Source organism: Salmo salar, chromosome 15, assembly GCF_965601325.2.
Source record: "Salmo salar chromosome 15, fSalSal1, whole genome shotgun sequence".
NCBI lineage: Eukaryota > Metazoa > Chordata > Actinopteri > Salmoniformes > Salmonidae > Salmo > Salmo salar.
This window is the reverse complement of record NC_138305.1, coordinates 45,476,400-45,502,302: the sequence shown is the minus strand read 5'-3', so window position 1 is coordinate 45,502,302 and position 25,903 is coordinate 45,476,400. Positions and strand designations below refer to the sequence as shown.

The window sequence follows — 25,903 nt, the reverse complement described above, 5'->3', positions numbered from 1 at the left end:
CTTCAATCTCCCACTGCGGGAGGCGATAATCCCCAGCCTGAGTCCATGGTCCTTCTCCGTCCAGGATCTGTTCCCAAGTCCATTGGTCCATCACGCTGTACTCCTGCTGCTCCTTCCTCTTCCGCCGCTTGGTCCTGGTTTGGTGGGTAATTCTGTAACGGCTGTCTGTGGAAGAAGTGGACCAAAATGCGGCGGAGTTAGGGTTCGTCATATTTAATACACGAACACTATGCAATTCACAAAAACAACAAAACTGACAGCCAACACAGTCCTGTCAGGTGCAACCACAATGACAAGAACAATTACCCACGAAACACAAAGGAAACGTAGGCAACTTATGTGTGACTCCCAATCAACCACAACCCTCTACAGCTGTGCCTGATTGGAAGTCACACGGCCAAAATCAATGAAACAATAAAACACACACACTCCCTCTGCCACGTCCTGACCCAACTACACCCTCTACTGGTCAGGACGTGACAAGGTGCCTTTTGGCAAACTCCAAGCTGGCTGTCATGTGCCTTTTACTGAGGAGTGGCTTCCGTCTGGCCACTCTACCATAAAGGCCTGATTGGTGCAGTGCTGCAGAGATGGTTGTCCTTCTGGAAGGTTCTCCCATCTCCACAGAGGAACTCTAGAGCTCTGTCAGAGTGACCATTGGGTTCTTGGTCACCGGCTTGACTAAGGCCCTTCTCCCCCGATTGCTCAATTTGGCCTGGCGGCTAGCTCTGGGAAGAGTCTTGGTGGTTCCAAACTTCTTCCATTTAAGAATGATGGAGGCCACTGTGTTTTTGTGGACATTCAATGCTGCAGCAATATTTTGGTACCCTTCCCCAGATCTGTGCCTCGACACAATCCTGTCTCGGAGCTCTACGGACAATTCTTTTGACCTCATGGTTTGGTTTTTGCTCTGACATGCACTGTCAACTGTGGGACCTTATATAGACAGGTGTGTGCCTTTCCAAATCATGTCCAATCAATTGAAATTACCACAAGTGGACTACAGTCAAGTTGTAGAAACATCTCAAGGATGATCAATGGAAACAGGATGTACCTGAGCTCAATTTCGAGTCTCATAGAAAAGGGTCTGAATACTTATGTATATACTGTAAGGTATTTCTGTTTTTATTTTTAGTACGTTTGCAAACATTTCTAAAATCCTGTTTCCCCTTTGTCATGATCAGGTATTGTGTGAGGATTGATGAGAATTTGTATTTATTTAATCCATTTTAGAATAAGGCTGTAACGTAACAAAATGTGGAAAAAGTAAAGGGATCTGAATACTTTCCAAATGCACTGTAGGTGTGAGAAACTTTCACAAAAATCATCCACTATGCAGCATTTCAGAGTTTGTTAACGATTTGTTCCTGACCACTATCTTAGTGTGGGATTGATTCATAGCTTTCTGAATTCAGTTTATGACATGATTTGTGGGTGTGGAAGTCTCATTGATAGTCCTATATGTGTGAGGTAGGGCAGGACCTGAAACATCCATTATTGGCTTTCCAAGACAAGTAGGAATTCCAGGCGACAGCTACAATCTGGACCACAGCCAATCTGCAAGACACGAATTCTGTACTAACATCAGAGTTCCATTCAGGCATCACAGCTGAATGAATAAATCAATATTTCTGAGTATAAATTGACATTACACTGAAAATCCATAAGGATGACGTTGAGGTCACTAACCATCCCTGGGCCTTACCTGTGGTGCAGTGGGATGAAATAGAAGTTGGCAATCTGGACTGGAGGCCATAGCTGAAAAAGAGCGGAACACATTGATGAAGCATAGAGTGGTTATGTGAAGCTTTCCACATGGAGAACTTAGGTAGTAATTTGAGATCAAAGCATCCATGTAGTCCTGCAGAGAATAAGAGACATAGAGATCTTTATGTTGGAACGATGGTGAATTTCTGGTAGAAACATCTAACTTCTGACACTAACCCTCCCTCACAAGGGTGTCTACCTCCAGTTCACACCTGTGTTGACCTCTGACCCTGACCAGGAGGGTAGGGGCTGTCACTCAGGCTGTGAGAGGTTACAGTATGCGTTGGCCCCCCTCTGAGTCAGTCACAGACAGTGACAGGTGACACTCAAAACCAGCTCAACCCCATAGTCTCAATTTAATAACTGTGGGTCAGTGCCCTGTCTTGCTACATCACATGGCATATTAAACAACCAGACATCTGGAACTGCCTGCACCCTCACTTAGCCTGGCCCATCTCACTAAAGGTCAACAGGCAACAAGATTGGCTGGATTTCATTCTTTTTTTTGTAATAATGTCTTTATTGGGCAAGACTGGATGTATAAAATAAGCCAATGTTCCCAGAAATGTTGTCTGTCTTTGTTGATTTTCTGGGGCGTAACAGTTTCTAATTTCTAGCAAACAAGGCGTTGGCCACCTGGGGTTAAAACACTGCAGGGATACAACGTCAGAGACACACGATGACGTCACCAAAATCCGTCCTCCTTTGGAGGGCAACGGTTTTTGTTCGTGGTCTAGGGCTGAAGAGACAACCAACTTATTTGAGCTCACGAGGCTGCAGTCCTGTGGTCATGCAACAGTTTGCCCAGCGCTCACCATCTTCTCCCTTAATTATGACACAGAGAATGTCATAACGGCATCAAACTGTTGCGTAATGAAAACGCTAATAGGCAGACAAGTCGTTAGCACTAATCTTTGTTTTCCCAATAGGTAGTGTGGACTTGACCTTCAGTATCAGCATCTAGCAGCGTTGAGTGAAGTGACTGACCAACGAGGGAATGTGTAGGAGAATGGCAGCTCTGGAAATGGACGTCTCCGACCCCCACGTCTCTATCTCATTCATCCTCTCATAAAGGAGGGAGGGAGGCACTGTAGCATCAGAGTGATTGTTATAATGAGACACATGAATAACCAAGTGGTCTCGGGGGGAAGCTTGACCCACAATATAAAATGAGGTGAAGGGAAGTCATAGCTGGGCTTGTGTTGTGATTGACACGCGAGCGGACTGCCACTAGCTAATGAAGAGCAGGGCTGAGGACGATGCTGCATGTGTCTGCCAACATTCTCACGTGTCACTAATGTCCATTAAAACTAGTAACGTCGTTCTGTGGCACCAGACCAAGTTCCACCTGGCTTTAGATGAGGGAGGTGTGGTCATGTTATTGTCTTTCACCTCACATATATTTTACATCACAGTCTTGCCTAATGAGCACATTTGCCATTTGTTTTCTGTCTCTTCTGACATTTCGGTGACTGCCCTTTCGGCCTTATTTTAGCTGAAGTGCCTTCCTTGCATAAATAATTTATGGTCCGCCGAGCGAGAGGAAGGGAGCGGTGGACGAACACCCCTGTTACACACACACACCCCTTATCTAAGACATGAGTCACCCACCGCTATTTCAACCCTCCTTCCCTCCATTATTTCCCTCCATGGGAGGAAATAGCTTCTAATTAAACTGGGTCAGAGATGGGGTCACTCTGTTAGATTCCTGGAGAACATAGAGGAGGAGAGGAAAGGAGTTCCACAGGACGCCTCAGCTCCGTTTGGGTCCTACAGGAGGTACTACAGGGGGTACTACAGGAGGTACTACAGGGGGTACTACAGGGGTCCTACAGAAGGACCTATAGGGGGTCCTAACGGAGGTACTACAGGGGGTACTACAGGGGTCCTACAGAAGGACCTATAGGGGGTCCTAACGGAGGTACTACAGGGGGTACTACAGGGTCCTACAGAAGGACCTACAAGGGGGCCTACAGGGGGTACTACAGAGGGTACTACAGAGGGTACTACAGAGGGTACTATAGGAGGTACTACAGGGGGTACTACAGGATGGTACTACAGAAGGTACTACAGGGGGTACTACAGAAGGTATTACAGGAGGTACAACAGAGGGTACTACAGGGGGTACTACAGAAGGTATTACAGGAGGTACTACAGCAGGTACTACAGGATGTACTACAGAGGGTACTACAGGGGGTACTACTGGGGGTACTATAGGAGGTACTACAGGGGGTACTACAGAGGGTACTACAGAGGGTACTACAGGAGGTACTGGCTACAAGGCTAGTCTTAAGACAACATGTTGATTTTTAAAGATAACAAAAAATCAGCATGTGTGCATTTCTATAATATCTGGATTTGTGACTCATGCTTAATATACAGTACCAGTCAAACGTTTGGACACACCTACTCATTCAAGGGTTTTTCTTTATTTTGACTATTTTCTACATTGTAGAACTATGAAATAACACATATGGAATCATGTAGTAACCAATAAAGTACTTTGATTCTTCAAAGTAGCCACCCTTTGCCTTGATGACAGCTTTGCACTCTCTTGGCATTCTCTCAACCAGCTTCACCTGGAATTCTTTTCCAACAGTCTTGATTGAGTTCCCACATATGTTGAGCACTTACTTGTTGGCTGCTTTTCCTTCACTCTGCGGTCCGACTCATCCCAAACCATCTCAGTTGCCTTGAGGTCGAAATGATTGTGGAGGCTTCAAACACAAAGGCTGTTAAATATAGTTATACTGTATATTGTTCCTTCTGACATCAGTCTTAAACATTGCCATAAAGGCTGAAATCAAGTGTTTAATATATAGAATATGGATGGATCACTTGTCTTGTTTACCCCACAGCCAACTCATTTCAAATGGAGAGACCAGGGATTCTTTCTCCTCTCAGTGATAAATTAATTCCATATTTCCCTTGCTACCTCCAAAAGTGTAATGATCCTAGGGCCAGGGGACCCTTCGGCCTCACAGCATCACTGATTAATGAACTAGAAGTACACATTTTATGAATGGCCACGGACAGATACTCTAGGGAGAGATGGAGGAGTGGTTGTTGACTGGATTGTTATTTGTACATGATTAAAGTTTCAACCAGAAACTCCCAAGTGAGGAGTCTGATGTATTGATTGGGCTTTACCTTGGTGTACTGACAATGAAAATGCGTGTAATTTTGGCTTAATATACAGTACCAGTCAAAGGTTTGGACACACCTACTCATTCAAGGGTTTTTATTAAAATGTTACAATTTTCTACATTGTAGAATAATAGTGAAGACATCAAAACTATGAAATAACACATATGGAATCATGTAGTAACCAAAAAAGTGTTAAACAAATCAAAATATATTTTATATTTGCGATACTTCAAAGTAGCCACCCCTTTCCTTGATGACAGCATTGCATACTCTTGGCATTCTCTCAACCAGCTTCACCTGGAATGCTTGTCCAAGCAGTCTTGAAGGAGTTCCCACATATGCTGAGCACTTGTTCGCTGCTTTTCCTTCACTCTGCGGTCCAACTCATCCCAAACCATCTCAATTGGGTTGAGGTCGGGTGACTGTGGAGGCCAGGTCTTCTGATGCAGCACTCCATCACTCTTCTTCTTGGTGAAATAGCCCTTACACAGCCTGGAGGTGTGTTGGGTTATTGTCCTGCTGAAAAACAAATGATAGTCCCACTATGCGCAAACCAGATGGGATGGCGTATCACTGCAGAATGCTGTGGTAGCCATGCTGGTTAAGTATGCCTTGAATTCTAAATAAATCACAGACAATGTCACCAGCAAAGCACCGTCACACCTCCTCCTCCATGCTTCACGGTGGGAACCACACATGCGGTCATCATCCGTTCACCTACTCTGCGTCTCACAAAGACACTTCGGTTGGAACCAAAAATCTAAAATTTGGACTCATCAGACCAAAGGACAGATTTCCACCAGTCTAATGTCCATTGCTCATGTTACTTGGCCCGAGCAAGTATCTTGTTATTATTGGTGTCCTTTAGTAGTGGTTTCTTTGCAGCAATTCGAACATGAAGGCCTGATTCACTCAGTCTCCTCTGAACAGTTGATGTTGAGACGTGTCTGTTACTTGAACTCTGTGAAGCATTTATTTGGGCTGCAATTTCTGAGTCTGGTAACTCTAATGAACTTATCCTCTGTAGCAGAGGTAACTCTGGGTCTTCCTTTCCTGTGCGGTCCTCATGAGAGCCAGTTTCATCATAGTGCTTGATGGTTTTTGCGACTGCACTTGAAGAAACGCATTGAAATTTTCCGGATTGATTGACCTTAATTTCTTAAATGAGCTCTTCTTGCCATAATATGCACTCTGTCTTTTACCAAATAGGGCTATCTTCTATATACCACCCTTACCTTTAATTTTATTTAACCTTTATTTAACTAGGCAAGTCAGTTAAGAACAAATTCTTATTTACAATGACTGCCTACCCCGGCCAAACCCTAACCTGGATGACGTTGGGCCAATTGTGCGCCACCCTATGGGACTCCCAATCACAGCCAGTTGTGATACAGCCTGGAATCGAACCAGGGTCTGTAGTGACGCCTCTAGCACTGAGATGCAGTGACTTAGACCGCTGCACCACTCGGGAGCCCCAACACAACCGATTGGCTCAAACACGTTAAGGAGGAAAGAAATTCCACAAATGTACTTTTAATAAGGCACACCTGTTAATTGAAATGCATTCCAGTTCATACCTCATGAAGCTGGTTGCGAGAATGCCAAGAGTGTGCAAATCTGTCATCAAGGTAATGGTTGGCTACTTTGAAGAATCTCAAATATAAAATATATTTTCATTTGTTTAACACTTTTTTGGTTATTACATGATTCCATATGTGTTATTTCATAGTTTTGATGTCTTCACTATTATTCTACAAGGTAGAACATTTTAAAAATAAAGAAAAACCCTGGAATGAGTAGGTGTTTCCAAACTTTTGACTGGTACTGTATGTTTTTTTATTATATTATTCTTTGAGGTTTAATGTACTGTAAGTTTAATTGACAACTGTGGGGTAAAGTCATGCTGAGATGAGCCTTACCCTCTTGAGCTTGGCAACGTTCTCCTCCACAGTCAGTCCATTCAAAGTTCTAGAGATCCACAGGAAGGCACCCAGGAAAAGCATGGAGCAAAGCCCACCTGTTGATACATGACAAGAACAAACACTGTTTTATCCGTCTGTGTGTGTGTTTGTGTGTGTGTGAATATACATGTTGATATAAATGTGGACGTGTCTGAAAGATTTGTGGGAAAAACGGTCAGTGGCTTTAATTGTAAGCTTACTTTTGCATGGGCATGGGGCATACATATAATGATGCACACTGGCCACTATTAAAAGGTTTCAAAAGACAATTGTATAATTGCGGTGATTATGATGAGTCGAGTTGGGCCCTGAAAGTAGAGGACCTGTAGCTTGTTGTTACCTCTACAGGGTTGTACATAAAAGCCAAATGGTGTCATAATATGTATAATTTACAGAAGGAAAAATGGCAATTTACCTGTTGCTGTGGCATTACTAAAACACAAACCCTCACCATGTAGATTTTTATTGATATTTGATGCAACATTGATCAAATCACCAACATTATGGTCACTGAGGCAGCAGTTATTTATTTATTTTTATTATACCTTTATTTAACTAGGCAAGTCAGTTAAGAACAAATTCTTATCTACAATGACGGCCTACCCCGGCCAAACCCTAACAACGCCGGGCAAATTGTGCGCTGCCCGACAGGACTCCCAATCATGGCTGGTTGTGATACAGCCTGGAATCTAACTAGGGTCTGTAGTGACGCCTCTAGCCCTGAGATGCAGTGCCTTAGACCGCTGCGCCACTCGGGAGTCCAATGTCTTAATTGTATAACCTATGCTTTGAGCAATTATGTTATTAGCAAACTTGAGGACCCCACTATGAGCTGTTGTATAATTCAGAGAGGGAGATATTCCTTTTAATTTCTTTGACGTGCTCGTAAAACCCTGCCAGCTAACCCTGCTATTGTAGTTTACAGACCAATGTGGGCAGCCATAAAAAGCCTCTATGAAAGTTTCATCACACTAACCAACTGGGATGAGTGACACAAATGTTCAGAAGAAAAAAGGAGGATTAGATAGACGTTGACAACTCAGACATTGATTGACACGGAAAGGAACTTTGATTTCATTTGCTTTATACAGACCGGGGCTGCTCGTACCAACTGTGGTAATCTTACCCTTCTTTCAGATCACTGAAAATCATCTAAGTCTGGGAAGATCCTGTTTCTCAACATGAACCAGCTTTACAGCTCAGTCACTGTAATAAAGGGAGATTCATCACTGTGGTTAGGACTCCCCAGGTAAAGCTTTGGCCAATTTCACCACCTGACGTACAACTACTAATGAACTTCATTTAGACAGGGACCACCAGCATCAACTCCCCCTCCCTCCACAGTGTGTTATATATGGTAACATTGACAGGACATTGAAACAGAAATGGGTCTTTAAGATCTAACTTTAGCCCTGGAATCCCTGTTTTGTGGAAGTTGTGTGTGAAAATAGCAATGCTGTGAAAGGAGAGCATGCATCCTTCAGAGTGTACACTAATCCCTCCTCCAGGAGAGGGCCATGCTGCGCTCGCCTCTCATTGTCCTCTCTCTTCCTGTGCATTCACAGACCCCAAATCATGTTAGCGGCGTATTATACAAGCAGGCCTTGTTCCCCACCTGTCAATGCAAGGATTAGTTGACACGCGCTGAGAGGGGCTTTACCCTCCAGGGGAAACGTGGGAACAGGCAGAAATAGATTTCTCTGATGTGTGTTACACCTATTCACTCAGCTCTGGCTGGCACCACAATGACAGGCACTTCTGAGGGCACCTTCACCTGGGGTCCATTCATATTTAGAATGTTTGTTGTTATTTTGGTTTGTAAGTAGAGTCATGCAAGGGATAATGACCAGAGAGAGAATTTAGCTTAAGTAATATAAACCATGTTAATTTATCTATTCATGTCAAATGGCTGGTGGTACTGAAGTTGTTTTAGTTTTTTATTGAAAATGAACATATAAAATGCAGCCACCCAGATGCCCCTCTCATCTTAGTGACAAGCATTTTATTCATGGTGGCACTTTAGGTCCCCCCAGTGACCAGCTTGTCCAGAACCTTGTACCATCCACCTAATACAGGGCCCTGGGGTTGAAAACAGGACCATCAGGATCCTTCACACAGATTCATCATAAAAAAACTGTTTGGGTAACAGCAGGAAATAATAATGAAAATTTGTATTGCTTTCGGAAAATTCTAGAAACAAATATGTGAGACAACATAGTCAACCACAGCACCTCTTTCAGATCTGTAAGTCATCTTGTGTTAGAGCTTTACTTTTACATAACTGTGTAGACAGTGTTGGTCTCCTCTCAGTGGCACTGAACAAAAAACAATAGAATATTCAATGAATGAACATAAGAAGATCACAATTATAAATAATCTTTGCCTATGTAACAAAAACATTATATTTCTAGGTGACGCTCTGCACTCACTCTCCCAGCTCTGTCCAGTGATGTCACACAGAGGGTGGTCCGTGACTGGGCTGATGGCCACATACAAACACACACACACGCGCACACTGTGGTGAGTCACGACAACAGAGTTTCTCAGCTCTCTGTAGAGTGCCACTGCCAAAGGCATCTCACAGAGTCTGTGAGAAGGAGTGTGTCAGAGGGAACATCTGTGTGTGGCATGTCCAGGAGTCTTGGTGCTGTGGCCTGGCCTTGGGTGGCCAGCCCACGCTGCCCAGCTGTTCTCTCACTCCTTCAGAGACCTACTCATACCTACTTGTGGCTGCTATTGACGCACAGTCGCAGAGCTGTTTCCCTTTAACAGCTGGCCGATGGAGTGTTTGTGACAGCACATGAACCCTCCCTAAAAACCTCCTCTCCCTTGTGTGTGAGAGAGAGCAACCCAATGTGCATGTGTGGTAAAGACTGATACACTGACACTAACCAGTCATTTGAGGTGAGACAGTGAGATAAAAGACAGGAAGCACGAGGAAGGAGGACTCACGACGAAGAAGAATCCGATGCTCATCATCTTGGCAGTCCGTGTCACGTTGTGATTGGCTAAACCCCGCCTCTCAAGCACCTGCTGGGAGATGACATCACCCACCCCCACCAGCGTGCCCGGAGGAGAAAGAGGAAGAGAAAAGAGGGAGGGAGAGGTTAGAGGAAGTGAGAGAGAAGGGGTGGAGAAAGAGAGAGTAACAGGAAGATCATTGAGATGTGGTCATCTGACGCTCTGTGCCAGCGCACAGCGGGCATGTGCTTAGACACATGCCAACCTGCAACGGTGCAAACGAGAGAAAAAGCAGCAGAAGACCATTCAAAGACATCAACCCCCATTCACCATTAATCCCCTGTACACCTGCATCTGCTTTACTGATAACATCAGATGTCACTACTGATGATTATTATACATATTGTACCTAAAAAGAATCACTCACCATACACCACTTGTCTTGTTATGATTGTTTTAATGGGGGCCCCATAGTAATATAATTAGAACACAGTATTCTATAATACATCTCTATGGGTGTAAGACATACATACAGTTGAAGACAGAAGTTTACATACACCTTAGCCAAATACATTAAAACTCAGTTTTTCACAATTCCTGACATTTAATCCTAGTAAAAATTCCCTGTCTTAGGTCAGTTAGGATCACCACTATATTTTAAGAATGTGAAATGTCAGAATAACAGTAGAGAGAATGATTTATTTAAGCTTTTATTTCTTTCATCACATTCCCAGTGGGTCAGAAGTTTACATACACTCAATTAGTATTTGGTAGCATTGCCTTTAAACTGTTTAACTTCGGTCAAACGTTTCGGGTAGCCTTCCACAAGCTTCCCACAATAAGTTGGGTGAATTTTGGCCCATTTCTCCTGACAGAGCTGGTGTAACTGAGTCAGGTTTGTAGGCCTCCTTGCTCGCACACACTCTTTCAGTTCTGCCCACAAATGTTCTATGGGATTGAGGTCAGGCCTTTGTGATGGCCACTCCAATACCTTGACTTTGTTGTCCTTAAGCCATTTTGCCACAACTTTGTAAGTATGCTTGGGGTCATTGTCCATTTGGAATACCCATTTGCGACCAAGCTTTAACTTCCTGACTGATGTCTTGAGATGTTGCTTCAATATATCCACATAATTTTCTTTCCTCATGATGCCATCTATTTTGTGAAGTGCACCAGTCCCTCCTGCAGCAAAGCACCCCCACAATATGATGCTGTCACCCCCATGCTTCACGGTTGGGATGGTGTTCTTCGGCTTGCAAGCCCCCTCCCCTTTTTCCTCCAAACATAATGATGGTCATTATGGCCAAACGGTTCTATTTTTGTTTCATCAGACCAGAGGACATTTCTCCAAAAAGTACGATCTTTGTCCCCATGTGCAGTTGCAAACTGTAGTCTGGCTTTTTTATGGCGGTTTTGGAGCAGTGACTTCTTCCTTGCTGAGCGGCCTTTCAGGTCATGTCGATATAGGACTCGTTTGACTGTGGATATAGATACTTTTGCACCTGTTTCTTCAGCATCTTCACAAGGTCCTTTGCTGTTGTTCTGGGATTGATTTGCAGTTTTTGCACCAAAGTACGTTCATCTCTAGGAGACAGAACGCGTCTCCTTCCTGAGCGGTATGACGGCTGCGTGGTCCCATGGTGTTTATACTTGCGTACTATTGTTTGTACAGATGAACATGGTACCTTCAGGCGTTTGGAAATTGCTCCTAAGGATGAACCAGACTTGAGGAGTTCTACATTTCTTTTCAGAGCTCTTGGCTGATTTCTTTTGATTTTACAGTGAATTATAAGATGAATAATATGTCTGTAAACAATTGTTGGAAAAATTACTTGTGTCATGCACAAAGTAGATGTCCTAACCAACTTGCCAAAACTATAGTTTGTTTACAAGAAATGTGTGGATTGGTTGAAAAACTAGTTTTAATGACTCCAACCTAAGTGTATGTAAACTTCCGACTTCAACTGTAAATATCATATAGGAAAATATACTATTCATAAACACTACATAAACTGGTTAGTTAAACTGTAGTTACACTGTAGCTAAACTACTGAAAGAGCTGCTTTCTGTGCTTTCTGTGCTTGGCCCTCCTATGTTGAAGATAATAAACGGCTCTCTATCCACTGGATGTGTACCAAACTCACTAAAAGTGGCAGTAATAAAGCCTCTCTTGAAAAAGCCAAATCTTGACCCAGAAATTATAAAAAACTATCGGCCTATATCGAATCTTCCATTCCTCTCAAAAAATGTAGAAAAAGCTGTTGCACAGCAACTCACTGCCTTCCTGAAGACAAACAATGTATACGAAACGCTTCAGTCTGGTTTTAGACCCCATCATAGCACTGAAACTGCACTTGTGAAGGTAGTAAATGACCTTTTAATGACGTCAGACCGAGGCTCTGCATCTGTCCTCGTGCTCCTAGATCTTAGTGCTGCTTTTGATACCATCGATCACCACATTCTTTTGGAGAGATTGGAAACCCAAATTGGTCTACATGGACAAGTTCTGGCCTGGTTTAGATCTTATCTTTCGGAAAGATATCAGTTTGTCTCTGTGAATGGTTTGTCCTCTGACAAATCAACTGTAAATTTCGGTGTTCCTCAAGGTTCCGTTTTAGGACCACTATTGTTTTCACTATATATTTTACCTCTTGGGGATGTCATTCGAAAACATAATGTTAAATTTCACTGCTATGCGGATGACACACAGCTGTACATTTCAATGAAACATGGTGAAGCCCCAAAATTGCCCTCGCTAGAAGCCTGTGTCTCAGACATAAGGAAGTAGATGGCTGCAAACTTTCTACTTTTAAACTCGGACAAAACAGAGATGCTTGTTCTAGGTCCCAAGAAACAAAGAGATCTTCTGTTGAATCTGACAATTAATCTGGATGGTTGTTCAGTTGTCTCAAATAAAACTGTGAAGGACCTCGGCGTTACTTTGGACCCTGATCTCTCTTTTGAAGAACATATCAAGACTGTTTCAAGGATAGCTTTTTTCCATCTACGTAACATTGCAAAAATCAGAAACTTTCTGTCCAAAAATGATGCAGAAAAATTAATCCATGCCTTTGTTACTTCTAGGTTGGACTACTGCAATGCTCTACTTTCCGACTACCCTAAATAAACTTCAGTTAGTGCTAAATATGGCTGCTAGAATCCTGACTAGAACCCACATTTTTTTATCATATTACTCCAGTGCTAGCCTCTCTACACTGGCTTCCTGTTAAGGCAAGGGCTGATTTCAAGGTTTTACTGCTAACCTACAAAGCATTACATGGGCTTGCTCCTACCTATCTTTCCGATTTGGTCCTGCCATACATACCTACACGTACGCTACGGTCACAAGACGCGGGCCTCCTAATTGTTCCTAGAATTTCTAAGCAAACAGCTGGAGGCAGGGCTTTCTCCTATAGAGCTCCATTTTTATGGAATAGTCTGCCTACCCATGTGAGAGACGCAGACTGTCTCAACCTTTACTTTAAGTCTTTACTGAAGACACATCTCTTCAGTAGGTCCTATGATTAAGTGTAGTCTGGCCCAGGGGTGTGAAGGTGAACGGAAAGGCTGGAGCAACGAACCGCCCTTGCTGTCTCTGCCTGGCCGGTTTCCCCTCTTCCACTGGGATTCTCTGCCTCTACCCCTATTACAGGGGCTGAGTCACTGGCTTACTGGTGTTCTTCCATGCCGTCCCTGGGAGGGGTGCGTCACTTGAGTGTGTTGAGTCACTGACGTGGTCTTCCTGTCTGGGTTGGCGCCCCCCCTTGGGTTGTGCCGTGGCGGAGATCTTTGTGGGCTGTACTCGGCCTTGTCCCGGGATGGTATGTTGGTGGTTGGAGATATCCCTCCAGTAGTGTGGGGGCTGTGCTTTGGCAAAGTGGGTTGGGTTATATCCTACCTGTTTGGCCCTGTCCGGGGGTTTCATCGGATGGGGCCACAGTGTCTCCTGACCCCTCCTGTCTCAGCCTCCAGTATTTATGCTGCAGTAGTTTATGTGTCGGGGGGCTAGGGTCAGTCTGTCACATCTGGGGTATTTCTCTTGTCTTTTCCGGTGTCCTGTGTGAGTTTAAATATGCTCTCTCTAATTCTTTCTTTCTTTCTCTCTCTCGGAGGACCTGAGCCCTAGGACCATGCCTCAGGACTACCTGGCTTGATGACTCCTTGCTGTCCCCAGTTCACCTGGCCGTGCTGCTGCTCCAGTTCTAACTGTTCTGCCTGCAGCTATGGAACCCTGACCTGTTCACCGGACGTGCTACCTGTCCCAGACCTGCTGTCCCCGACCTGCTGGAACCCTGACCTGTTCACCGGACGTGCTACCTGTCCCAGACCTGCTGTTTTCAACTCTCTAGAGACAGCAGGAGCGGTAGAGATACTCTCAAAGATCGGCAATGAAAAAGCCAACTGACACTTACTCTTGTGTTACTGACTTGTTGCACCCTCGACAACTACTATGATTATTATTATTTGACCATGCTGGTCATTTATGAACATTTGAACATCTTGGCCATGTGCTGTTATAATCTCCACCCGGCACAGCCAGAAGAGGACTGGCCACCCCTCATAGCCTGGTTCCTCTCTAGGTTTCTTCCTAGGTTTTGGCCTTTCTAGGGAGTTTTTCCTAGCCACCGTGCTTCTACATCTGCATTGCTTGCTGTTTGGGGTTGTAGGCTGGGTTTCTGTACAGCACTTTGAGATATCAGCTGATGTAAGAAGGGCTATATAAATACATTTGATTTGATTTGAATGGTTGACTGGGCATTTGTCCTATTCTACACATGTCCACTCCTTGCTAAGATGTTACACAGTTGTAGTACATTGTATTACTGATATCTTTGTGACACTCTGTAGATTCATGTGAACAAGTGTCTCACGGTTTAAATGATTTGTCAATAAGATAAAACATTCCAGCAACTTACTCAAAATTCCCAAGTTTCTCAGAAATTTTGGTTTTAACATTCTTGGAATCAGGGGAATAAGCGGGAAAAAGAGGCATCCTCCAACCAGGAATTCTGGAAAACCTGGGAATTTTTGAATAGTTACAGGATTTTTGCAACCCTAGTTGTCACCAATATGCTAATATCATTAGATAGAGGCACTAAGCCAATGTAACCAATACAGCCACTAATATAGATGCATTCTATAAAAGCACTCAGATCCAATTAGCCTAGACATTCACAACACAAGAGATGTGTGACTTAACTGATGTGTATCTTAAAAATGTATAATCACTCCAAATCCATTGAGGTGATTTAGCCAGGGCTGATTATCATGATTTAGAGTCGCAAGTAATAAAACAAAACACTGAACCTTTCTCCTCTGGACTCATCCCCAAGGTTCTGACCGAGTCATCCTAAAACACACTGGTACAGTACTGTAGGTCATTGTCTTGGATGACTGACACACTGACTGACTGGAAGTGTGCATGCCCCGGTCACACAGGATAGGTCAAACCATTCAGTAGCTCTATGCTCTGTAAATACCTCCTCACTAGAAAGAGAGAGAAAGGGGGGGGGGGGGGGGGGGGGGGGGCAGGGAGAGAGAGAGGGGAGGGAGAGAGGGGAGGGAGGGAGAGAGAGCTGGTAGAGAGACTGAAAGGCTTCAAGAGTACAGTGTCATTTATCAATTAGAGAGAGAGAGAGCGTGCACAAGAGAGAGGAGTCTATGGACACTGGCCACAGCGACTGATGGAAACTGATTTCATTACCAGAAAGGCCTCAGTGGGACATCACAGTGTCCTGTGTGTATGTGTGTGTACGGTGTGTGTGTGTGCTCTCCTGTTAACACACACAGGGAGTGCCAATCTGGTTGACGGAGCAGTCTCCACCAATGTGTTGGAAATGTCACGGGTTTCCTTCCGCTGCCCAGAGGCTGGGCCTGGGGGCATTGATCACCTCGCCTCAACCCCAGACAGGAGGGGGGACAAACATACACATGCATTATTTATATGTGCGTAATCAAAAAACAGCCTCACGTGTCTCTGCGGAGATCGACTTGTATGGGAAATCTACAGCAGAGGATGCAAACATCTGATTTAGGAGATGCATTGATGAATATGACTGAGTGAGATTGATTGATGATGAAGAGAAACCCATTGACATGTAAATTATACAGGCAACAGCTGAAAGTGTTTCCAGGCTAAATAGTGTGGTTTCTTTGCGGGGTGTGTTTCCATTTTTGACAGAGTTGTGAAAACGGTGACTCCAAACTTGTTCTAAATTAAGCTGAAAAGGATGACTCTCTCTCCACAATGTTGCTGGCTAGAAATCTACAGGCAGAGATCAATATGTTCTGCCTTTGTTGACATCATGAAAAGGGACAAAGCAACTCAAACGAGTTCTCTCTGTGTGAACAAAAGTAAGTAATTATCTCGTTAAATATAAACACAAGCCCATTTCAGGATCAAAGCATTCCTCTCTGTGACACTCTCACCGGCAGGTCTGGAGTCAGATAAATGCCATTTATCACACAGCAGTTAATGAACAGCCATACAGATACACCACTAGAGAGACAGGCTATGCACCTGGGGAAAAGGTGGCTTTCATGGTGGCTCATGTCAAAGGAAATTGGGGATTCTTGTAAACAACTTTTGGCAGAGTCCAAGATAAAGGAGGGAGAGTAGTATGTGTGTTTGAATGAGTGAGAGATAGAGTTTGTGTGTGAGTGTGAGAGAGTGTGTGTGTGTGTAAGAGAGAGAGAGTGTGTGAGTGTGTGGTAGACTGCTGCTACCTGTCAAGAAGAATAGAGCTGAGAAGCCCTCTCTGTGAACAATGGGGCAGAAATTCTGATGAGAGACACCATGGAGAGAGTGATTCTTGTTCCCTACAGAGAGGGAGAGATGGGAGCTTAGATCACGGGTCACTGTCTCTAGGGAGCTCCAAACTCTAAAACAGATACTCTCACTAGTCTCGCCCCCTTTGCCTCTCTGCTTTCCCTCACCCCTCTACTGGTCCAGGGAATGGCCTGTGTGAAGGTCAGAGTGACGTGACCAGTCAAGGTGTTAGCATTCTGTTCAAGATGCGGGGTGACACTGTAGGTGGTAGAGATACAGGACGACCCTGCTAGCTGGTAGAGATGCAGGACGACCCTGCTAGCTGGTAGAGATGCAGGACGACCAGGCTATGTGGTAGAGATGTAGGACAACCAGGCTAGGTGGTAGAGATGCAGGACAACCAGGCTAGGTGGTAGAGATGCAGGACGACCAAGCTAGGTGGTAAAGATGCAGGACGACCAAGCTAGGTGGTAGAGATGCAGGACGACCAAGCTAGGTGGTAGAGATGCAGGACGACCAGGCTAGCTGGTAGAGATGCAGGACGACCAAGCTAGGTGGTAGAGATGCAGGATGACCAGGCTATGTGGTAGAGATGCAGGACGACCAGGCTATGTGGTAGAGATGCAGGACGACCAAGCTTGGTGGTAGAGATGTAGGACAACCAGGCTAGGTGGTAGAGATGCGGGACGACCAGGCTAGGTGGTAGAGATGTGGGATGACCAGGCTAGGTGGTAGAGATGCAGGACGACCAAGCTAGGTCGTAAAGATACAGGACGACCAGGCTTGGTGGTAGAGATGCAGGATGCCCAGGCTATGTGGTAGAGATGCAGGATGCCCAGGCTATGTGGTAGAGATGCAGGATGACCAGGCTATGTGGTAGAGATGCAGGACGACCAGGCTATGTGGTAGAGATGCAGGATGACCAGGCTATGTGGTAGAGATGCAGGACGACCAGGCTTGGTGGTAGAGATGCAGGATGACCAGGCTTGGTGGTAGAGATGCAGGATGACCAGGCTATGGGGTAGAGATGCAGGATGACCAGGCTATGTGGTAGAGATGCAGGATGACCAGGCTATGTGGTAGAGATGCAGGACGACCAGGCTTGGTGGTAGAGATGCAGGATGACCAGGCTATGTGGTAGAGATGCAGGACGACCAGGCTATGTGGTAGAGATGGAGGATGACCAGGCTATGAGGTAGAGATGGAGGATGACCAGGCTATGAGGTAGAGATGGAGGATGACCAGGCTATGTGGTAGAGATGGAGGATGACCAGGCTATGAGGTAGAGATGGTGGATGACCAGGCTATGTGGTAGAGATGCATGACAGAGTGGAGACCATGGCTGAGACACTGACAGCTCACCCAACAACTGATGGCAGAGCTACAGAATTAGGGTGCTTCTGTTTTTAGCCTGGCTGGTCATAGTGATAATATGATGCTGCGTGGCGGGGGCTAAGGTGTGAAAAGAGAGAACGGCCCTGGTTTAACTCAAACAATTTTTTCTGGCCGGTGTGAACTTGACTGGCCTTGGGCAGATGGCCCTCACCTCTTTTGGGAGAAAATGAATGGAGGGACACACACTGGGGAGGGACAGAGAGACAAATGGACACAACTTCAGTGGGAAATGGATGGACAGGGGACACACTCATTAGAGAAAAGCTTGGCCTGATTGCAAACCCCACCCTATCAAACCATGGAGAAAACCCGGTGGACCCTATGCACTCAGATCTGCAGGGAGGGAGTTGTGAAATCGGGGTAGATTGGTTTGGAATGAGGCCATGGTGGAGCTCCAGCCTACGGACCTTCAGGTCCAAATATAGGAGGATGAGGTGTTATGGTGCTCCTGTGTGGCACACTGAGCAGGGAACTTCAATTGAAGTCAACTCAGACCTGACAGGGCAGACTCTACCTCCCACACCCAAATAATGTTTTAAAAAGAACATTGGGCCTTAATAATATTGCTTTGACAGGCAGAGGAGCCCGTTTTCAGTGATCTAACCTTTTCTTAAAATGTCAGGGTAGAACTAATAAAGGCAGTTCGATCCGGCAAAAACATCTGGGAAGAGAGTTGAACCTTTCATGTGCTTTTACTGGAGCCTCTACAACTAATCTTTAACAGTATTATGAGACATAAGGCAAGCACACACACACAAACTACTTAAAAGTCAGATGAACCTATATCTATCTGAGTGGTGCCTGTCCTTCGTTGTATCCATGTCTCACCCCTTCTAATGTGACTAGCCCCGATGCTCGTCCATCTTTTTCCCCTGCCCCGCTACAAAGTTTCTCCCTGCAGGTGGTCACTGAGTCCGAGGTGCTAAAGGAGCTACTTAAACTTGACCCCAAAAAAACACCTGGGTCAGATGATTTAGACCCTTTCTTCTTTAAGGTTGCTGCCCCTATCATTGCCAAGCCAATCTCTGACCTTTTTAACCTGTCTCTCCTTTCTGGGGAGGTTCCCATTGCTTGGAAGGCAACCACGGTTTGTCCTTTATTTAAAGGGGGAGATCAAGCTTACCCTAACTGTTACTGGTCTAGTTTTATTTTATTGACTTGGCCAAAGCTTTTGATATGGTAGACCATTCCATTCTTGTGGGCCGGCTAAGGAGTATTGGTGTCTCTGAGGGGTCTTTGGCCTGGTTTGCTAACTACCTCTCTCAAAGAAGGCTGTGTATAAAGTCAGAACATCTGCTGTCTCAGCCACTGCCTATCACCATGGAGTACCCCAGGACTCGATCCTAGGCCCCACGCTCTTCTCAATTTACATCAACAACATAGCTCAGGCAGTAGGAAGCTCTCTCGTCCATTTATATGCTGATGATACAATCTTATACTCTCTATAACAAACTTTTTTAGTGTCTAACAAGCTTTCTCTGCCCTTAACCTTTTCTGAACACCTCCAAAACAAAGGTCATGTGGTTTGGTAAGAAGAACGCCCCTCCGCACTGGTGTGATTACTACCTCTGAGGGTTTAGAGCTTGAGGTAGTCACCTCATACAAGTACTTGGGAGTATGGCTAGACGGTACACTGTCCTTCTCTCCTTACATATCAAAGCGGCAGGCTAAGGTTAAATCTAGATGTGGTTTCCTCTATTATAATCGCTCCTCTTTCACCCCAGCTGCCAAACTAACCCTGATTCAGATGACCATCCTACCCATGCTAGATTACGGAGATGTAATTTATAGATCGGCAGGTGCTCTCGGGCGGCTACATGTTCTTTACCATTTGGCCATCAGATTTGCCACCAATGCTCCTTATAGGACACATTACTGCACTCTATACTCCTCTGTAAACTGGTAATCTCTGTATACCCGTCGCAAGACCCACTGGTTGATGCTTATTTAGAAAACCCTCTTAGGCCTCACTCCCCCCTATCTCAGATACCTACTGCAGCCCTCATCCTCCAATACAACACCCGTTTTGCCAGTCACATTCTGTTAAAGGTCCCCAAAGCACACACATCCCTGGGTCGCTCCTCTTTTCAGTTTGTTGCAGCTAGCGACTGGAATGAGCTGCAAAAAACACTCAAACTAGACAGTTTTATCTCCATCTCTTCATTCCAGGACTCAATCATGGACACTCTTACTGACAGTTGTGGCTGCTTGTGTGATGTATTGTTGTCTCTACCTTCTTGCCCTTTGTGCTGTTGTCTGTGCCCAATAATGTTTGTACCATGTTTTGTGCTGCTACCATGTTGTGCTGCTGCAATGTTGTGTTGCTACCATGTTGTTGTCATGTTGTGTTGCTTCCATGCTGTGTTGTCATGTGTTGCTTCCATGCTATGTTGTTGTCTTAGGTCTCTCTTTATGTAGTGTTGTGGTGTCTCTTGTCGTGATGTGTGTTTTGCCCTATATACACTACCGTTCAAAAGTTTGGGGTTACTTTGCCATTTCCTTGTTTTTGAAAGAAAAGCAAATGTTTTGTCCTTTAAAATAACATCAAATTGATCAGAAATACAGTGTAGAAATTGTTAATGTTGTAAATGACTACTGTAGCCGGAAACAGAAGATTTTTTATGGAATATCTACATAGGCATACAGAGGCACATTATCAGCAACCATCACTCCTGTGTTCCAATGGCACGTTGTGATAGCTAATCTAAGTTTATCATTTCAAAAGGCTAATTGATCAGTAGAAAACCCTTTTGCAATTATGTTAGCATAGCTCAAAACTGTTGTTCTGATTAAAGAAGAAATAAAACTGGCTTCTTTAGACTAGTTGAGTATCAGGAGCATCAGCATCTGTGGGTTCGATTACAGGCTCAAAATGGCCAGAAACAAATAACTTTCTTCTGAAACTCGTCAGTCTATTCTTGTTCTGAGAAATGAAAGCTATTCAATGCGAGAAATTGCCAAGAAACTATAGATCTTGTACAACGCTGTGTACTACTCCCTTCACAGAACAGCGCAAACTGGCTCTAACCAGAATAGAAAGAGGAGCGTGAGGCCTCGCGGCGCAACTGAGCAAGAGGACAAGTACATTAGTGTCTAGTTTGAGAAACAGACGCCTCACAAGTCCTTAACTGGCAGCTTCATTAAATAGTACCCGCAAAACACCAGTCTCAACGTCAACAGTGAAGAGGCGACTCCGGAATATTGGCCTTCTAGGCAGAGTTCCTCTGTCCAGTGTCTGTGTTTTTTTTCCCACCTTAATCTTTTCTTCTTATTGGCCAGTCTGAGATATGTATTTTTCTTTGCAACTCTGCCCAGAAGGCCAGCATCCCGGAGTCGCCTCTTTACTGTTCTAAGTGACCCCAAACTTTTGAACGGTAGTGTATATCTTTTTTTTTTATCCCAGCCCCCGTCCCAGCAGGAGGCCTTTTGCCTTTTGGTAGACTGTCATTATAAATAAGAATTTGTTCGTAACTGACATGTCTAGTTAAATAAAGGTTCAATAAATACAAAAAAATGGCAAATCTTTATTTGTAATAACTGTCCCTTTAAGAACAGAACAAACTAAGCATAAATCTTGAGAATCCCGGGGCTTAGCTACAGTATATGAGCTCATCCTTAAACACAGTCAGCCCCTAGGTCGACACTTACATTTACCATTTCTCTTTTGTAAGGTCCTACAGTATGTGTTCAGTGATAAAACACAAAAGGAAGGTGAAAAAAACTAAAAAAACATATTTCCTCCAAACTTTAATACCCTATCTAGATTTAGCATCCATCTGATGCCCAATGAGGCAAAGCATGGTAGCTAGTCAAGAGGTGGTAACAAGCTTCTTCTCCCCTGCCTAAGTGAGAGTGCTGATGTCAGCACCAGCTAGCTTGGCGGCTGGCTGGCGACGGTTCCAGGGCCCGTCCTTGAGGGAGAGCCAGGGCCTCTGGAGGCTAATGGGGTAGATGGTGATTGACGTGGCCCAGGCTAAGTGAAGTGATCCGGGGAAGAGTTGGCAGGCGTTCCCCCTGGGGCCTGATGGTTGATCCACTGGGGAGGGAGTGGACCCACTGAGCCCTCAGAGGTATTTAGCTGATGAAGCCAGCCCAGCCTGACCTGTCTCACCCATGTAGGAGGGGAAGAGGAGTACTTCTTAAGATTCATACTCACAACTTGACTTTGGGAATCAGCTACTGCTACCGTGGCTCACGGGTGTCGTGATATCTCCCTTTTCTCATTCCGTTGTTTGTTCGTTATTTGTTAATTCATCCATCCTTCCATTGACTGACTGATGCCAGGTACTGAATTCCATGTATCATACAGGCTAGGTAAGCAGACCTGGAGCTAAGCCAAACAGAGGTCAGTAAAGTTTAGGTGTGATTGCAGTGTCTCTGCCTTTTCAGAGCAGACATTCATTTGAACACACACACATTCACACACACTCGTTATATCCTTATCTGGTGCCCTCTCTCTGTCTTCTGAATGTCTCCTGTGCATTACAGTACATACAAACGGCAGTGGCTCCCATCTCTCTTCCCATTGAAAACAAAGATGAGTCACTCAAGTCAGACATCTTGATTACATAAATGTCTAAACTGCCTGCAACCCTTTAACCCACACCCCATAGGGTGGCACACAATTGGCCCAGCATCGTCCAGGTTTGGCCGGTTTAGGCCGTCATTGTAAATAAGAATTTGTTCTTAACTGACTTGCCTAGTTAAGTAAAGGTTACACAACCCAGTTGACGTTTCCTCTTTGCATTGTTATTGGTCACACAGACAGAGCTTTGCTTCTGAGGAGAAACACCCAGGTAATTGCCTGTGGGAACATATCAAAGCCTTTTGACGTGGTCAATGACAATATAGACTTCGGCTACCCCTAGTGTTGAGGGATTAGTGCTTTTTGAGGTCGGTTCGTTTATATTAAAAAATAATAAAAATAAAATTCCCATGATGGTAGTGACTGCCCATTACTGCGTATCACTTATTAAACATAATTTATTCACATTACTTTAATAAAATATTTCAGTTGTTGTGTATGTTACATTTGTTTTATTTGATAACTTTATTATTTAATTCCAAGTCATCTCATCTCTATAGAGCTGCTGCCTATGTTGTCTGACAAAATCCCCATTTTGTAGTTCTTCAAAGTAAATAAGGCATCCTTTTGACTGCTGAATACCAACAATCGATCACTTTTGATCATGTATTTTCAGGTAGAGCTACCTCCCAAAGCAACATCTGCTATCCCCTCACAATCGCACATTCTCCATAGCAGGCGTAAAAGAAACACAGACCGGAAAAGTAGATGCGCAATGAATTGTGGTTATTGTAGTTAATTATGCGCTAAACAATGTAGAATATTGGCCTGTTGAAAACTACAAATCCCTACTACATCACACAGTTCAGGTAGGATCTGATTTATCGCTTGAGAAGCAGTACAATGTGCACATTGAGCTCACAGAAAAAAACGGACAAAATGGAATTCAAATAATTGAACAGACATCGGTAAAAGAAGTTTAAAAATAATAATAAAATAAAAAAATCCCTTAACTTCTCAGCACTAGCTACCCCTGAACTACAGGTTATAGAGAGGACTGAGTCAGACAAATATTCATATCAAATCAGGGTGAAATATCTGACCAAATATTGAATGAATTTAATTGGCTATCAAAACAAAGCTGGCACCTAACCCTGACATATTAATCGCCTAATGACCTGTCAGCTAGTGAGGGTAGTAAAGACCGTGTAGCGAAAATACTTCTTCATTGCCATCTTGTGTTGGTTAACGGACAAAACAGACCGTGTGGGCATGTACATGTTGGTTAATGAGTCACATCAGCATCATAGGAAAAACACCTCTATTCTACAAGAGTAACCTACATAATAAAACTGCATAAAAGGACAACATTATGGTTTGCCTAAGTCGCCAAGGAAATGTCCACACCTTTATGAAAAGAAAAACTTCAGCAGAAGATCAATTAAGTAATATTTACCTGGATACCCTGAGTTGTCAGTGCTTCCTCTTCTGATGAATGCTACCCTTACCAAAAAATGCTGTTTTGAAACTGCAGTAAAAGAGACACAGTAAATGCAGAATAACTGCAGTTATACTGCACTCTAACTGCAGTTACACAGCTAAATTACTGCTAAATTATTATTTAGAGCATACTGCAGTATAACTATACTCTAACTATAGTTATACTGCACTCTGACTGCAATCTTTTTCATAAGGGTACGTGTCAAAAACAAACATGTTTGCCACCACAAGCAACACTGTCACTGAATCAACAGCAAATATATCAAATATTTACAAAACACAGATAGGGTTCCATTTTAAGGTACAGCACAAATTGAACAACCCCATTCAGACTGCAGCTCTCATCCGTGAGCCATGGAATACGGGGTTGCATTTGTAAACATTTGGACAGAAAATGTCTGATTGATTTGACCTGTAAAAGTTTAAGCTGGTCAGGTGAAAGCCTCAGAGAAAATGCTGGGGTAAATTGTCTCCGTCTCTTTTTGAGGTAATTTCTGGGACTCTTGCCAGGGGCTTTGCTGTAGAGGAGCATAATGGACATAGTGTAGTTACTGTAGTGTAGCCTAGTGAAGTGGGTATTTTAAAATTATATATATATATATATATATATATATATATATATACACACACACACACATACATATACATACACATACACACACACACACACTAGATGAGTCTCCATCTTGCCACTCCACCACCAGTGTAAAAATATTTTGGAAGCTACAGAAAAGCATTTACTAATACTATATCTTTTTTTGGCCACATTTATTCTATTACAGAGCCCTTAATGCATACTTTTAATTTATATTAAGCAAGCGAAACACACACACATATATATATATATATATATATACACACACATACATACACATATATATACACACATATATATATATATATACACACACATATATATATATATACACACACATATATATATATATATATATATATATATATACACACACACACACACACACACATATATATATATATAATATATATATACACACACACACACACACACACACACACACACACACACACATATATATATATTTCCTTAAAGTGTAATTTTTAGAAAGTTATGTTACTCTCCCCACTACAACAAAAAAACTTAAATACATTTTGATCTTGAAACATCTAAATGAAATACTGTATAATTCCATTCATTCCTATGAAGGACTGTTGTTCTGAGGAGTGCCAATATGGCCGACCAGTGGCTTCAAAGCCTCTCATTGGCCAAAACATATCAGCAATCCAGGGTTTGTATACATCATTGGTGTTTTTTTACTGGCTGTGATTATCTGGACAGTCCATGGATGCCTGGTCATCAGAGCCTGGTAGGATCTCCACAGGCCCACCATTCTCTGCTTTCTGCAGCAGGGTTGGAGTTAATTCCACAAATTCAAGCCTAAATCAATTCCCTCTCCCTGTAAATTCCATTTAATCCAAATGAAATTCCAGGTCAGTCTTTGAATTCAGATAATTAAATTCTTCTCTATTCTAATGTTAGGTATGTTCGAATAATTCAATATTATCCCCAACAATTCCACAAATTTCAATTCCCTCAGGCTGACCATGCCACTGTTCAGACAGTCTAGCTATACTGTCTAATTCCAATTCAATAACTTGAAGATTTTTTTAATTCGAATTCGATAAACGTGATACAGTAGAACACATTGCTACATGCCTCCTTTACAGATCCAATTGACATACACAGATGATCATCACGACTGTAACAACGTCACTTCCACAATGAAGCTAGGATCAGATCGATGGAATATGTCGCCCTCAGGCGGTGCAAACGAAGCAAACCCTACTTCTTCAAGATGCCACCAATATGAAGTGACAACTCCTGCACACGCACACTGT

General features: G+C 43.7%; 1 pseudogene; it reads right to left on the bottom strand.

The window, feature by feature from the left end:
- Positions 1 to 1,187: 1,187 nt before the first annotated feature.
- On the bottom strand, positions 1,188 to 25,395 carry LOC106571546 (mitochondrial inner membrane protein Mpv17-like; annotated as a pseudogene).
- Between the last annotated feature and the right edge of the window lie 508 nt (positions 25,396 to 25,903).